Source organism: Crocodylus porosus, unplaced genomic scaffold, assembly GCF_001723895.1.
Source record: "Crocodylus porosus isolate Cpor-Errol unplaced genomic scaffold, CroPor_comp1, whole genome shotgun sequence".
NCBI classification, from domain to species: domain Eukaryota; kingdom Metazoa; phylum Chordata; order Crocodylia; family Crocodylidae; genus Crocodylus; species Crocodylus porosus.
In genome coordinates, this window is record NW_017728912.1 from 14,723,382 (window position 1) to 14,739,857 (window position 16,476).

Below are 16,476 nucleotides of genomic sequence, written 5' to 3' on the forward strand. Positions count from 1 at the left end.
CCTGTAGTAGCAGCTGAACTGAGCATCCACCTGGACCAAACAAGATTGGGGGAACCCCCTCTGACCCCATGGGGTTAGGCAGCCCTGGGCTGCGAGACCCCAGGCTGGGGTGGGGAACCACAAACCCCCATGTCTGGCTGTGTAGGCAGGCACCCAGTTTGGGACCCTGCTCCCCAACCTCTCACCTGTGGTAGTGCCTGAACCAAGCATCCATACCAGGGAATGGAGGAGGGGGAAACCCCTCTGCTCCTATAGGGCAGGGAAGCCCCAGGACAGGGGAGATTTCCCCATGCCCTGCTGTCCAGGCAGGGCATTGCTCCCTCCTTCCACCTGTTTGGTTTCTACCTGTGCAGAAATAGATAAACTGATCTCAAAATTATACAGCAATTGTAGAAACTACACCTTCCCTTATTTTGTTGTCATATAATTAACTGGAACTGGGAACTAATGGATTACCCATCACATTCACTTCATCATGTTTCAGTTACTTATTTCTATGGTTACAAAAGCTATGAAGTGTTGCTTCCACAACATTTGCTTCTTTCACCGGTACACTATTAATTGACAAAATAGGGTAGGTCAAAATCATAAACTGTGAACTCTGCAGTCAATTTTCCTACACATTTTCAAAGACTGGTTTGTTTTTTGATCATCTTTTATATGGTAACTTTGGTGTTTAGCTTATTATTTGTACAATGGATGCAAGCAAGAAATAGCAGGTTTTAAGCTGATCCCAAAAATGGAATGCAGGAACAAGATTGTGTCATGTTGCTTGAGATTAAATCAGCTTGGTCACTTGATGTTGCTAGAACTGATGCTGTAATCCTCATATTTATGAAGAGCCAATATTCACAACTGGGATAAGACATTATTACTATCTTTGAATCAAGTAGATATCAATATAATATGGAGATCGCAACTGGGAAAGGTGACATTCCAACTCTTATCAATAAAGGAAGAGGGAAATAGGCAGTAATTATTTATGAAAACATTTAAAAGTATGTAAATATGGATGCTTATCTCAGAAACATTTTGGACAGGTACTGTGTAGACTATAGTGTTGGCATGATGCTTTTCAACAAGTCATTGAGAACAATTTGTTAGTACCCAATTAAAAGGCTTTCCATTGCAACTGTATGATAATTTAGACACTAAGGACGGTTGTGTAAATATTCATTCTCCTTTATTTCATACTACCAAAGCTTTATAATTCTCAACAGGACCACTGGCTGGGGAAACAGTTTTTCAGTACAATCATTCTACATTTGAATCAATCCTATTAGCTAATACTAAGTCATTTGAACAACTCCCACAAGGCACTTCCAGAGATGTATGTTATTGTTGTTCAAGATGTGGGATTTCATGATGGGATTCAGTGTATTCTATTTTGCAACTTCTTCTTTTTTAACAACTTGAACTTTTAGCTACATAAGCTAATTTTTTTGTAGATGCTATTTATTTCCTGTCTGTGAAGAAGCTCACATTTTCTTTGGATAGGTACATTCTTGTTGACATAGTTTCTTCATGTCCAATAAAGATGTCATCTAAGATGAAAGCCAGTGATGTGAAGGTAAGAAAGATAATTAATAAAACTGGGTAACCTTGAGGCCTTAAAGGACAACTCCATATAGCTACTATATTATGGTGCCATGTAAGAGTAAACATTATTCTGGTGATTATGAACTAATGGTTATACATACCATGAATGTCTACAGCACTAGTATGAAAGGTTAGATCCTCAGCTGACGACATATCTATGTATAGTAAGTGAGGTCCGTCCTACATTATTTACCTACTTGTATCTGGGTTTAGAACAAGCTATTTGTATATTTCTTTGCTAATTTTACTTCATGACTATACAATTAATTCCTAGTAAAGTCACAGAATTCTAGAACCATAGCAATGGAAATGGGCAGTGATGATGTGGTCTTACCCCTCTTCAGTTCCTTTTCCCATCAAATCAGAGCAGGGTGTAGCAGGCTAGGGTCAGCACAAACTGTGAAAGGAGATGTTACTACCAAAATCCGGGTGAACTCTTCTCTGGCTTGCAGCCACCACTAAGTTAAAGTCTTTGCTTGCTGTTGTAAGGCCCGTCCTGAAGAGGCCTCTGGGAGTAGGCCAAGCTGACAACCTGGAGGGAGGGTCAGTTTCACAGAACCCAGAGGCCACAGGGTGATGACCTAATGCATCTGTTGATCGGCTGAGAATATGAAAAGGGAAACTGCTTTGAGCAACTAACGGATCTGGAAAAAACCAGAAATAAAATCCATGGAAAGGGGAACTATGGCAAGGCCCAAGGTGACCCAGCTTAGCAGCAAGAGATAAGAATTGCTTTAACCCATAAAAGGTGATAAGGCTAGAAGCTTCATGTGATTGGAGGGGGCTCATGGGGATGGGAGACAGAAAGGTATAAAAGTCATAAGGGCAAAGTCTTGGGCGGAACAACTTCAAGCAGGACAAGGCTGAGGACCTGATAAAGGAAGTAGTCTTGCCACTCTGGATGCAGGGTGGGATTCCCAAGACCCATCAGGTAATTAGTGGGATAGGGTATGGAGTGCCTTTTGCCCAGCTTGATGCACTTGCAGCTTTTAGATAAATTATTAGAGTAATTGAACTTGTGCTATTGATTTATCTGCCATTGTAATAAAGTTATTGATTGGATCTTGCCTGGTGTGTGACTTGTGGTTTACTCACTTACCCAGTTGGGAAGGGAGGGAGCCCCCTACAGCTGTATAAAGCTGAAATGGAGCCAGAAAGGCTAACCTGGCTCTTGAAAGTAATATTTTTTTTGCTGCAGCATCCTATCCCCAACTCTGTCATGCTGTGCAACCCTCTTCAAAATCCTAGATATGCTGATGGATGGGAGGGACCTCAAGGATCTTCTGTTCCAACTCCCTATACATGTAGGATGTGTTATTCCTAAACCACCCCAGACCACCCTACCAAGTGTTTTCTTAGAAACTTCCACTAAGCAGGATTTTACAGCTTCCCTAAGTATTCTGTTATGTGGAATAACTGTGAAGCAGTTAGCAGTTAACCTAAATCTGCATTGATGAAGTTTAAACCAACTTTCTCATGTCCTTGCCCCTTGCGGCAAGGAAGAACAGTAGTTCTCCCCCTTCTCTATGGCAGTCACTGAAATAGTTGAAAATTACTGTCATGCCCCCTGCATCCTTAATCTTCTTTTTTCCAATCTAAACTTAGTTCTCTCAGCCATTCCTTGAATGACCTTTGGAACTTCTCTAATTTATTTCTTTTTTCTTAAAATGGATCCAGTATATCAGTTGAGGCCTTACCAGTGACAAGTACTGTGGTACTAATATCTCACATGTCTTGCACACAATAGTAATATTATCAAAGCCCCCAAAATGATTTTTTAAACATTTTTGCAGAAGTAGCGTGTTGCTGACCTATGTTGGGCATCTGATCTGCTATCACCCCAGATTCTTCTTGGCAGTGCTACTGTCTTGTCCATTTCTCGTGTTCTTCATATATGCATTTTGTTTTTCTTCCCTAGCTTTAGTACTCTACATTTCTCTTTTTTGAGTTTCTTTTTGTTGTCTCTAATTCTAACCTGGTTCTCTAATTTATCAAGCTCCTCTAGAATTCTTCTCCTGTCTTCCAAATTATTTGCAACCACTCCCAGCTTTGTTATTTGGTATCCACTGAATGACAATTCCATCTACCCCATATTTTTCATGTTTGTTTATGACAGTATCATGAGTGACTGTAATGTTAAGTGCACTTAAGAATTTAATTACTGTTCTGCAAAGTTCATACTACCAGAATAAATGAGTACATGAAGTCTTAAGGAGCTGTTCAGTTGAAATGTATGAGTTTTGTCTTTGGATTTCTTGACAGCAGAATTATAATAATCCACAACAATGTGGCTTTTAACAGTTTATATAAACAATAATATTAAATATAAATGTATTGATGTGATTAATTATCATACTGATCATCATATTTATTTAAGTGTAATAAAGATTCCATAGACCTGACGGGTAATGTAATTAAAATGGCATTATTAGACTTTTTTCTCAAAAATATTCGTGTGGTGAAAATATAAGAATATTTGAGGTTCTAAATTCTGATCAACTTGTGGCAACTACATCTACTTAAAACAATGCACATTTTGCACTAAGTTGCTACAAGTAGCTTTGTGGAAACCTTTCCTATTTCGTTCAGATTAATACCATATATAAAATGCAGAGTTAAATAATGATATTAATTTTATATAAAAATTAGCCACTCAAGAACCAATTCTGAAACCTTCACTCTTGACACTAATCCTTACTTGCACCAGTCTTACTGACTTTATAGATGTTTTAAAGATTAATTAAGTGATAATGGAATTTCTTATGTGAATAGGAGCTAATCATGTGAAACATGCCAACTCCATCCCTCATTGGTCATTTTTTTTTTTTATAATGATTCTATAAGTTCTACTGTGTACAAAAGACATAGTGGAATTCTTTCCTAGTCTCTGAGGGTGCCTACTTTATTCCATGAAATAGAACTTGAATCAAAGCATGTTGAACAGGAGAATGTGTAGCTAAAAAAGGGATATAGTGGAACTGATCATATATCCTTGCCGCCATGTATTTATAGGTCTATATATCTATATAGATACATCAATATTTGTGCCACCACATCTGTATCTATATCTGTATCTCTTTCTCTACCTATCTATGAGTTCAATTATATACATCACACAGAGGGGAATTCATTCCTAGTCCCTGAGGAAGCCCAGTTTACCATATTTGTGTCTATGTTTTTATATCGATAGATAGATATGGTTAACTAGGCACCCTAAGGGACTAAAAAGAATCCCCCTGTCTTCTGCACATGGTTGAACTCATAGATCTATGGATATCTATAGATAGATAGATCAATCGATTGAGCCATCCATTTTCCCCCTTGGCAAATAGGCATAATGCTTCTTGTAAGATATGATAGGCACACTTTTCAAGTCCTGGCAATTATGATCATTATGTCATAAAGATCTTGTCCTATCTTTTAGACATGTACAGGTGATCCTTACCATTTGTGGGGGATATGTTGTTGAGATCCCTGCAAATGGTGAAATCTGCAAATATGGCACTGCGTTCATGAATGTCATGAATGCAGTGCCCCCGGTGGCTGTGGGGGGCACAGCTGCACTGGTGGTGGTGGGAGCCTGGTGGCAGCAGTGGGACCCCAGTGCGGCAAGTGCAGAGTTCCTGAGGAGGTTCTGTAAGTGTATTTAAGTTGCTGGTTCAGCATTCACAAATATTTGAAATTACGAATGCTGAACCTGCAAATAGTAAGGGTTTCCTGTACTGTTTTAGACATATCATACTGTATGACTACATACAACTAAAGAACCATTTGCATTCCTTCATACATCCCTCCCCCTCCCCTCCTAACTTTACCCATTGTCTTCCCAACTTCCACCTAGTTACCCAGATTTTTTGTCACACTTTTAGCTTCTTTTCTACCTTGTAGAACTCAGAACACCAGCAGAGTCTCCCAGTACCTGAAGAAGGGTGTTTGTGCCTGAAAACTTGCAAAAAAAATTTTTCCAACTATTTTGTTGGTCTAATAAAATATATCACATCTACCCAAAAAACTGTGCCTGCCTACAACTAAAGAAAATATCTCTATGCTTTTCCCCTCAAACCAGTTGATGAAAATTGGGTTGTGCATTATATGCCAGGTAAAGGTCTCCCTATGGATCTAGAAATTTGATTGTTGGGTGCAGGGTATGGTGGATGGCCAGCAGGGTTTAATTTCTGCAGTTCTGGAAGCTGTAGCTGCCACTACTCCCTTTCCCTTCATTGTCGAATAATGATTTTTTATTTCAGACCCAGGGGAAGTCATTCTCTCTATGTTCTGCATTGAGCTTGTATATTAGGATAGCCTGCAACCAGCCCTGCACACAGGCCTGGAACCATGTGCCAGATAGGACCCAGTGAGCCAAGTCCAGGGATGTGTACTGGCTCCAAGGCAATGTGCTGTTGGACCTGACACGCAGCTCCAGAGGCAGCACACAGGGTTGGACCCTCCATATAGTCCTAATCCTGGCATGGCTAGATGAGGCCCTGGCATCCAGCCACCATCCCCGGCCCCTGAGGGTGTTCCCAAGACCCCAAACCCAGCACTGGTGCTAAGCCACAAAGTCTGTGTCCCAGTGCAAGGTGTCACTCCCAGAGACCCCAGACTTCAGTTACATACAAATACTGTAAGATAATATCTTCCTTTTTCCTTCCTGGGGCCTACAAAAATTGGGTGTGTGTCATAGTTGGGGCATGTTATATGAAAGAAAATATGATAGACTGTGGATCAAGTACTGACTGTTTGAAATCCCTATGTGTTGACTTGTCAGCCTTAGAATCATTTTATAGAGCATAAATGATGACTATAAATGATGTCCTAATATGTTGGCTGTGCTGTATTTTCTCATTACTAATTGAAGGAGAACTAATGGAAGAATCATAGTTAAGTAACGTGCTTAAAGCAAGTCTTTGGGGTTTCCATAGTTCATTTGTTAAAATATGTGGATGCTGTCCTGAAGAACGATAGATCGGAATGGGGGCACTTATGCCTACAGAGGAGGCCCTAGGATCATGACAGACTCTGGTCTGATAAGCCAAGGGTGGCCACCAGCTAAGCATCAGTCCACTAATAGAAGGAATTATTAATTACATGCATGATGGTACAGTCAGGAAAGTTAAGTGACTATTGATATTCTCCCACAGCTAACAGAATATTATTTTACCTTTTCTTGCATTCTTAGTAATAAAATAGACCCCTCCCTTTTTTTTTAAAGGAAATTAAAACATGAACGCGTATTCTTTTAAAACAGTCTTTGAAGGTTGCTCATCCATGCAGCCTCAAATCCAATGTTGTATATACCGAGACATGCAGAACTGTTTGAACTTACGGTTTCACACACACTTTTATATTTTCCATGGTTTTTTTATGGAACCTTTCTAAAAATTTAAGAAAAAAATTGGAAACCAAGAAATGTTGTATTGCTTTGAGACCGTTTCAGGCTGGACATGAGGAAGAACTTCTTTACTATCTGAGCCCCCGAGGTTTGGAATAGACTGCTGCTGGAGGTGGTTCAGGCACCTACTTTGAACACCTTCAACATGTAGATGTTTATCTTGCTAGGATCCTATGACCTTTGCTGATGTCCTGCCCCCCGGGGCAGGGGGCTGGACTTGATGATCTTCTGAGGTCCCTTCCAGCCCTAGTGTCTATGAATCTATGACATCATTGTGGATTTCATAAATAGGTACTTCTTAACTCCAAAGACAGGTAAATAAAAATACTTCCAAAAAGCAATCTTTTTGACTTTGTAATGGATAAGTTTGTGCCAGATGATAGATTTTAACAATGATGGAAGAGAAACACCACAAATTTCTCCTATGTGGTTCTTACCTCTTAAGTTATAAGTGTTGAACACTACCATATTGTCAGTATATGCAGCATATTGCACAAGAATGACAAAAAATACTCTCAGTAAAAAGATCAGTTATAATTTGTCTTCCCAGTAACATTGCCTCCTTATTTGGTTGTGAGAAAGAAGTGTTTTATTTGGATTAAATGGAAGAACAAAAATACTGATTCATTATGTCTTCTGTCTTCTTCACTAAAGGTTCATGCATCTGTCATATGGATTTCTGATAAACCAAAAAGGAAAAACATTTCTTAAAGTATTGGCAGCATATTGCTGTTTTAATTTCTGTCCCATTTCTATTTATAGAGCTAGAAAGTTAGTTCAAAAGAATTGAAAATTAGCTTTCAGTGATGAACATTTTCTAAGATCTTCCTCCTGTTTAAACATCACAATCTAGTTTTTCATAACAAAAGTAACCAACATTTGGTGTGAGAACATAATTCTCCTTTAGTTCGTAGGAAATAAGGATAAAATAACTCAGGGTATGTGCAGAGTGTTGCACTTATATCAACCTAAGTAGCTTTGGGTCAACCTCAGTACCAAACATGGAGTTTAAATTGGGCAAAAAATGGCTGACCCGTTGTAACTTAGTTTTCTAAGGTAGTGCATCACCTAAATTGGGCTGATCTGTGCCTGATCTAATGAAATGTGTACAGAGCACAGCGAAAGTCCAGCTTCTCACCACTGCCCCAAGGCTTCACTTTTCCTACCCCACCCACACACCTTGATAAGGCTGTTTTTAGCTCATCAACCCACCCCCCACACCCATCAGGCCCCTGATCCCGTCAACACCCCCAGACCCACTCCCACGAACCCACCAAACATTCCTTGCCCCAATTCTGCATGTCTTTTTCCTTACCTGAACTTACTTGGATTGCATTTGCAACATGGCTTTTGGTACTGGTGAACATGTGCACAAGAGGTGATCAGATCTACAATCACAGAACTTGCTCTAAATTGTATGATCATAGATTGGGTCCTGTGAATGTGTGCATGTGCCCTTGATAAAAGAACCTTCATTTTCATAGTTCTGATGTGGAATATTTTACGGCTTTTGGCACCTACTTAGCTGTTAGCTAAATATGATGATTTTCATAAGATTACTAAAGAGTCAATGCACTCTTTTAAAACACAGTTTTCACACCATCCTTTGGAGCCAGGAGGAGAGAAAGAGTTGGCTGTAGTAAAGAATTTGCAATCTGAGTCTGTGTTAAGGAAGTAGAAGTCATGTCATAAGAGACAACCTTGTAAAGAAGCTAATGCATATTATTAATATGTGGAAATTTAAAAACAGGACAAAGTCTCTCCAATGAGATATATGAAATTGCTTTTGTCATCTTAATTAATTTGCCCCCATATCTTGTAAATCACTTCATGGCACAAATAATTGATCAGAGACTGAATTAGAAATGAACAATTCAGTCTCTGGTTTAAAGGGAATTAATTCTTAATTAAGTTGGCTTAACTTTGGATTTTCATCTATAGGGAAAATCAGCTGCTAAGCATTTGAGATCTCTTCACTTACTTTAATATTAGGAAAAGCTTTCATGAGAGATTTAAGGCACTTCGCACATTAAGGAGATCAGGATGAAGTATCAGAAGGACCTGAATTCCTGCACTGGTGTAGTGTAATAGGGTTTTCAGTATTACAGAAGCACCATCTACTGGGTACAACCCAAATTATGACAGGAAGTGAAGTAATTCTCCCAAGTTCAGGAGTCTGTGTTTGTAAAGGAAGTAATATGTTAGCCTAAAATTACTGTCTGTAAATGATGAACTACTCTTTGGTGTGTTTTTTATGATGTTATCTATTTATATAAAGAATTTCCAGAAAGAGTATCTTTATTCTTATCTCCGGGATACAATATGAAACTATTTAAAACTACTTAAAAAAAATTTTCTGAATATTTCTTAAATAAATTCCATTTATTTGACCCTGTAGTCATATTTATTATTCTTCACTATTACTTAACAAATGGATATTTGTCCTAGTTTTCACATTTGTTTTATATTTTACAACACAGAAAAAATCAAGCAAAGGCCAATCAATGGATGTGATATATATTTCCATTGCTTAAATAAATTTTATACATATATTGATATGTATGTTTTTGTTTAGATTTATGTGAACATGTGGCTTCTAAAATTTGTTAGTAATAATAAAGGCACAAGAGAAATACTATGACTGATTTACTTGACAAATCTTTAAAGGCTAAATCAGGGTAGGCAACACCCATCATGCATGACAGAGCATAGCACACAAAACATTTTGTTTGGCATACACACCTTGAGGAAGGGGCCTGGACTGCACTGCCATAACAAGGATCGGACCCCTCATAGCTCACCCGTCATCTGCCCTTGACATGCAAACATCTTTAAAGTATCCGGTGTCTTTGACACTTTTCCCAAAAACATTGCTGACCCTTGAGCTATATCTTTCAATGTATTTTAATACTTAAAAATTCCAACATGTATCTAGTGGGATTTTCAAGAATGTGTATGTGCCAATCTTTCCATTGATCTAAAAACCTGGCACTTAGTAATTTTTTATTAACTCTTTAGAAGTAATATGGGGACAGTAAAACAATTTTAAACTGTTCTGATTCTTATTCCTTTTTAAAAGAGAAGCTCTAGGCAAGTATGATTCTGAAGAGACAGGACAAATTGATCAATGGACTGAATTAATTTAGAAGAAGCTTTGAAAAGTCTATGTGAAATACTGTCTCCTGGTAAGCTGACTAAAATGGAGGGACTGATAAAAGGGAAGACTTTGTGTATATTATGCTGAAAAAAAGTTTAGTCATACTCTTTTGATGTTTAATACAGTGCATTTAAAATGAATTAAAATGAATACAATTGTTGGATTTGTTTAAGAGACTGAGCATGGGACTACCACATTAGACTTAAGTGAAAGCAAAGTAAAGCTGCCCTTATAAATTAGTTGAATCCGTAGTAGCAGTAGTTTTATTTACAGCTTTCATCAAAACCAGTAAAATGTAAAGTAGTAAAATGATCAATAAAAAAAATATATAATAAAATAACACTGATATGATTTACAATTTTTGCTAAAAACATACAATAAGATTATCCATTCTATTCTGGACAATAAAACAGAACAGGGAAATTCTATTTAATTTTGGCCTTTTAAGTATAAGTAATATAAATATATATGAAGAGGATAGGACAGGCTACAAATTGTTAGAGAAACTAGATTTTTTTTTTCTTCCTAAGCTCAGTATTTAAAACTTCCCATTACTGGAGAGATTCATTTTCCTCTTATTTTATCAAGGAACAAACAAGACCACAAATAGTGATCTATGTTATCTGTCCTCACAAGAATATATTCTGTCTGAATATGGGGTCTGATCCCACCTGTCCCTGACAATTACAGAGCTCTTTAGAGTGAATCTTAGACTAGTATCTCATTGTTTATAGTTTTGCATCGCAGACAGACTTTCTAGGCCAGAGGAGTGCTTTATGAGTCTTAAAGAAAGGGGGAAGTTCAAGGAAATCTCATTGCAATCTTTAAATTTGTGTCTTATTTGAAATACAGGGGAAATATTAGGTCAGTGACCCCTCCCCCCCATAAGTGTCCCAAGCCAGGCAAAGTTGATTTGGAAACGGAGAGGCATATAGAATGCACTTTTAGCATATCTGGTAGGCATAAAAGATATAATTTGACTAACTGAATCAGAGATGCATAAACCTTTGTGAACTAGCTTAGCATCTGATTAAGTGAGCTGTGTCTCATGAAAGCGTATGCGTCTCTGATTCAGTTAGTCTGTAAAATGCTCCTCTACTTGGCCTTCTGCTTGAATTTATACCAACATGGCTAATTACCTCTCTCTCCTCTTTGACTTGCTAGGTAGAAAAGGAAGGAGACCTTTACCATTTGAATGGAAACCTAGAAATATCTGTGAAAAGACTTGGTACTGGAATGTTTGCTAAATATGTATGTCCTAATTGGGCGTAGAATTAAACTAGAAGAAACTATGTTTGCAGGTACACTCTTAATTTTACATTAAGACACTTGGAAAATGTAATGTTTACACTTAACGGGCACAGTGAATACTGTCAGATAAGCTTTAGTTGCAACTAGAATGTGCTTGGTAAGAAAATCCCATCTTTAGCAAATAGCATGAAACAAAAATAAATCTGACTGTACGCCTGAAGATAATTCAAACAAATTATTTTCAAGTACACAGAGTGAGATAGAAATTCAGTATAATAGCAAGTAAAATTTATACATAATAAGAATAATGGTATTTCAATGGAAAGAGAATAACTAAACAATATATTGAATTTCAAAACCCAGTTAAATATATCTGGATGACCTAAACTCTGAAGGTTCATGAATGGTAATTGTCATATAATGAAAAATTTTGTGTGCCTTCTGTTGGATTTTACTTTGTTCTGGGATTTAGAAACTGTCAAAAACTGGTGTAGCAATATATATCTGGCTAGTCTTGGCATATCTGTGTATTTTGAAATGGTGTTTCTTTGACCACAGCTGAACTATGTGGTTTCTTCCTAGGAATAATATTGTGTTAACAGCAAATGTCACAACAGGGCTAATGAATCATTCTTAATAAAAGTTGTAATGATTTATCAAATCCTAAGAATGTATTTGTTAGTCTGGCCAAGTATACAGCAGACTAGGTTTTGACTAACAGCTACAGCAAACATTGTTTCAGTTGGAAAATGACTCATAATAGGAAATTCCTTTGATGATGAAAAATGTAAAGTATGGTTAGAGATTCTATTAATTTCCAGTTATCAATATGTTGCATCCATCTATGACTATTGCAAGTAGCAAGTAGTAAAGCTTTATAAAGGGGAAACTGATGCCTTCAGTTTTTAAAAACTCTGATTTATTTTAAAGGGCTATAGTGTCTCCATGACTCTCAGCAGGCAGCTGATGTATAGAGGGTAAATTAAAGGAGTGTCTTGTACTGTCCTACAAATATCTATTCCATTTTGGTCAAGTTACAGGCTCAGCTCTTTCCTACCTCATCAGATATATGGCAAACAAAATGGGCCTTCCAGTATGTCCTAGATGTCAATATATTTGGAAGATTTTGGACCACGCTGAGCAGTACAGGCTACACTCTACCTGTCACCATGACTGCATCCCCTAGAGGTCCCCAGGGCCCGAGGTAATACTGCTAGGTTCAGCTAGGGTGCTTGCCCCAGCTTCCCCTACCCCACCCAGGGCAATGTGCTGTGTGTCAAAGTACATGTGTATGGGGGTTCCCTGGGGACAAGTAGCAGTGGCACATATTGTGCCACTGATGTTTGTCCCCAGAGAAAGGCATGTTCCTGCTCATGGCGGTGTGCCCTATGGTCACATCCACACATGCAAGCATGTGCTTTTGCAGCAGCTCAAATAGAAGTGGTGCAAACTTGAGCCAGGGCTTTTTGCCTCAGAGCATGTGCCCAGCTGTGCACTTTGGTGTGGTGCAAGTTGTGCCACTTGGGGCAAAGTAACCCTGCCTGGCTCCTTCTGAATCTGCAGCCAGGGGGATCTAGGGCTTGGGTACAGCACCTATGCTGGCCCCAGCAGTGTAAAAAGCTGCCCTGTCCTGGCCACATCAGTACAAAAAGCTATTCTGTCAAGTAGCTCAGAGCTACTTGCTTTCAGGAGCTTCTGGGACCCAGCCAATTGGTACTTGGGGACACTACCCCTTGTATCAGCTGGACTGATGAAGCAGCCATGAGAGCTCCCTGCACCCTTTATTCACTGCAGCAATCTGGTAGTAAGGGCTGCTGCCTGGCTGTGACCTTCTGCCACCTGTGATGGCGTATGGCACCAAGACTGCACACCTGCCAGATACAGATGGGGACTGCATAGCCAGTAGAGGCATCTGCCCCAGTGCTACCTGCCAGTGTGCCATGACTACAGAGTTGGCCTTTGTGCAGCACTCCTACCATGTATGTCCCAGCTCCGCCATCTGGGCAGCTATTCCCAGAAGATGTTCCCAGTGTGATGGCCTTCTTTGAACTGTCAAAGCATTTCCTCTTGGCCCCAATTGGCTGCGAGGGTCAACCACCTCCAGCTGGGTCCAAGGTGCTAGCTCTGAGCAGACTCCTCTGCCTGGATCCCGCCACTTGCCTCCCTTCTGGTGTTCCCCATTTGAAAATTGAAAAATCCCTGATAAAAAATCCCAAAGTCACTCTGTAAAGTACCCCAAAATCCATGTTCCTCCACAATTAAAACAAAAGACCACTATATGTAAAGAGTGAGACAGAGACAGCAATCACTTGGGCAATGTTTTATTGATTCATCTACAGTGTTAAAGCAATTTGGAAGACTACCAGTGTCTCTATCATAATATAATGATTGATAAATATCTATATGTTTTGCTTTTTGCCTTTGTTTTTTGTTTTTTACTATAGAGTAGTTAGAGCTCCCCCTGACCCATTCACTAACCAGTATGTGGGGACAGCTGCCCCTGGAGCCACAGCTCCTGCCAGCAGGTCTCATCCTGTATTGCAGCTGGGCATGCAGGGTGTGTGCTGGGGGGATGTGGGGTTTGCAGAAGGGGGGTGAGAAGAGGGGTGGGAGGATATGGCCCATGGTGTGTATGGGCATACATTGGTGGACTGTAGAAGGACTGGGGGGGGGGGAATGCTCAGAAGGGGTGGGTCCCCTGCCCCCTGCAGGGTGTAACCCCCCCCCCCATAGCTCATGAACTGCCACCCCACAGGGCTACAGCCCCCCCACAGGGGACACAGCCTCCCACAGGGTCTACAGCCTCTGGGTCTACGCTGCTGTCAGGCAGCTGGGGCCACTGCAGCTGTCACCTGGGGCCTGGCACCACTCAGCCCAACTGGCCTCAGCTGCCTGACAGCACATGGAGCCACGTGGCACCTTGCTGACCTGGCCTGCACCTGCATAATTGGGTAGTGGCAGTGTGGATGCCAGGTGGTTGGGGCCGGTCCCTGCTGCCTTGTGCTGTGCAGGGGGCTCTGCCAGGAGGCCTCAATGACCCCACCGACTACTACCGGTGAGTCTGGGGCTTTATTTTTTAATTTTTAAATTATTTTTAAATTACTGGGTGGTCCCTGTTACTTAGGAAAAGTGAAGGAAGGAACTTACCATGCAGTGGCAAAGCAGCAGGAAAAGCTGATGTCATCAGCCAGTGTCAGGAGCATTCACTGCACCTGTAAAACAGAAAGCATTGTTAATTGAGAACCACAAATTGCATGGATGAAAGGAACGATGAATAAACAGCAAGTCCCTGGAAGGGGATGCCTGGAGCTGTAGTAATCTAACAGCAGTTCTGATTTTCATGCACAGGCACGAGAGTGACAGAGGGTAGCATCCCTCAAGGATGCAGGATATAGAAGTGTTGCCTGGGTGGTTGGTGAACCCCAGACAAGGTAACAAGAAATAATTAGAGACTTTATTGTAAGTTAATGAGTGAATAACTGGACTGGATAGACTTTTCTAATTGCGCTCTATTCAAAGTGATGAAGAATACTGTTAGGCAAAGAAGCTGTTTCTTTTGTTTTCCATGTTTCATTATGGATTTTCGATTATGAAGGCAAGGCTATGAATGGGAGGTGCCCACAAAAGCTGAGAACCATTGTACTTATTGTGAAGTGAGCAGATCTCTTATTAAGTGAATCTAAAAGATTACTTTACAATTGCAACCGTAGCACGGGGTTGCCCTTATGTTCTTTTTCTAATTAACTCCCATCAAGGCGTGGCAGAAGAGTAAAACACAGAAGAAACTCTGAGTCAAAGTCTTTCTCTCTAATTGACTTGGGAATAATACCCACTCACACTGGGATGCTGAGGCCAGGTGGGCCAGCGATGGGGGGCCTGCAGGAGCCAGTGGAGTATGGGGCTGGCTGGGGCAGCAGTTGGGGGAGGCTTGGTGGGGGTCAGGCAGGGGATGGAGCTAGAAGGGGAAGTGGTTGGGGGAGCTCAGGGAGTAGGCATGGTAAGAGGCCAGTGGGGGTCCCCCCCATGGTCCCCTTCCCCCTCCTCCAGCCCCCCCCACTACTTACCAGAATGGATCACAGGTCCAACTCCCTGTGGCTGGTCTGCTTCCTGCCCTGCATAGGCAGTTAGCGTTCTTCATGAACAGGGTGAGGGCCAGCACTCCGGCTGGCTATCAGAGCATCTCTGTGGAGGACCTGAGCATCCAATTGCCTCAGGGCATGGTCCTGTTATGTTCCTTGCCCAACTTTTTTCCCCCAGGGTATTTTTTGACCCCTGGATGTCCAGGGATTGAATTTTGCCCCCTCATTGCAAGTTTTTTTTGTTCCTGAATGTGCCTCTTGCAAGGTCTCAAAGGGCTTTGAGACGCTGAAAGAGGCATGTACGCACTTGTCTGGACATGGCCTATGAGTCCAAAATATGTGTTGAAGACAATCTCATGATCTTTGGGGCCTAATTGTTTAGTTCTAACTCTTCAGGTGGACAGCCCTGATGGGGAAAAAAAAAGGAGAAGCCTGAGAGTTGTTTGGCATTTTTTGAAAAAAATAACACATTTTTCATTGTCAAAGGATTTTACCATTTTACATGAGTTTTATAGTTTAATAGTTACAAAAGCCATTTGAAAATGTTTTAGATACTCCTTTGATGGCTTATTTTTTTACAATTGTTGTCTGCAAGACCGTAATAAAATAAAAGGTTTATTAAGCGGGATGGGGGAGAGAAAGCAAAAACAAGGACTCTTCTCCTTGACTAAAAAAGAGAAGGCCATTTTGTTTTCTGTAATATATGTACGCTGTTTCCTTGACTGACAAAAGAAAGTTCTTGTTTTTCCCTTAGAGCATATCATACCATTAATGTCTGCAGCTAGAGGTAGTTTAGCCTTTAATTAAAATACGATTCTCAGGTTTTTTTAGTGTGCTAATGAGACAGCAAAAATGAATTCACTGAAAGAGAAACAGATATCTAGGCCTTACAGCAGTGAAAGTTGGAGGCTCATTAGTAGCTAATTATGCAGAACACAGTATATAAATAAAGCTGTTATGGCATTAAAAAGCCTCAGTGCATTACCTAATGACATTAA

At 40.2% G+C, this 16,476-nt stretch overlaps 1 pseudogene; it reads left to right on the plus strand.

Moving 5' to 3' along the window:
* Positions 1-660: 660 nt before the first annotated feature.
* LOC109309554 lies at positions 661-1,298 on the plus strand (annotated as a pseudogene).
* The last annotated feature ends 15,178 nt before the right edge of the window (positions 1,299-16,476 follow it).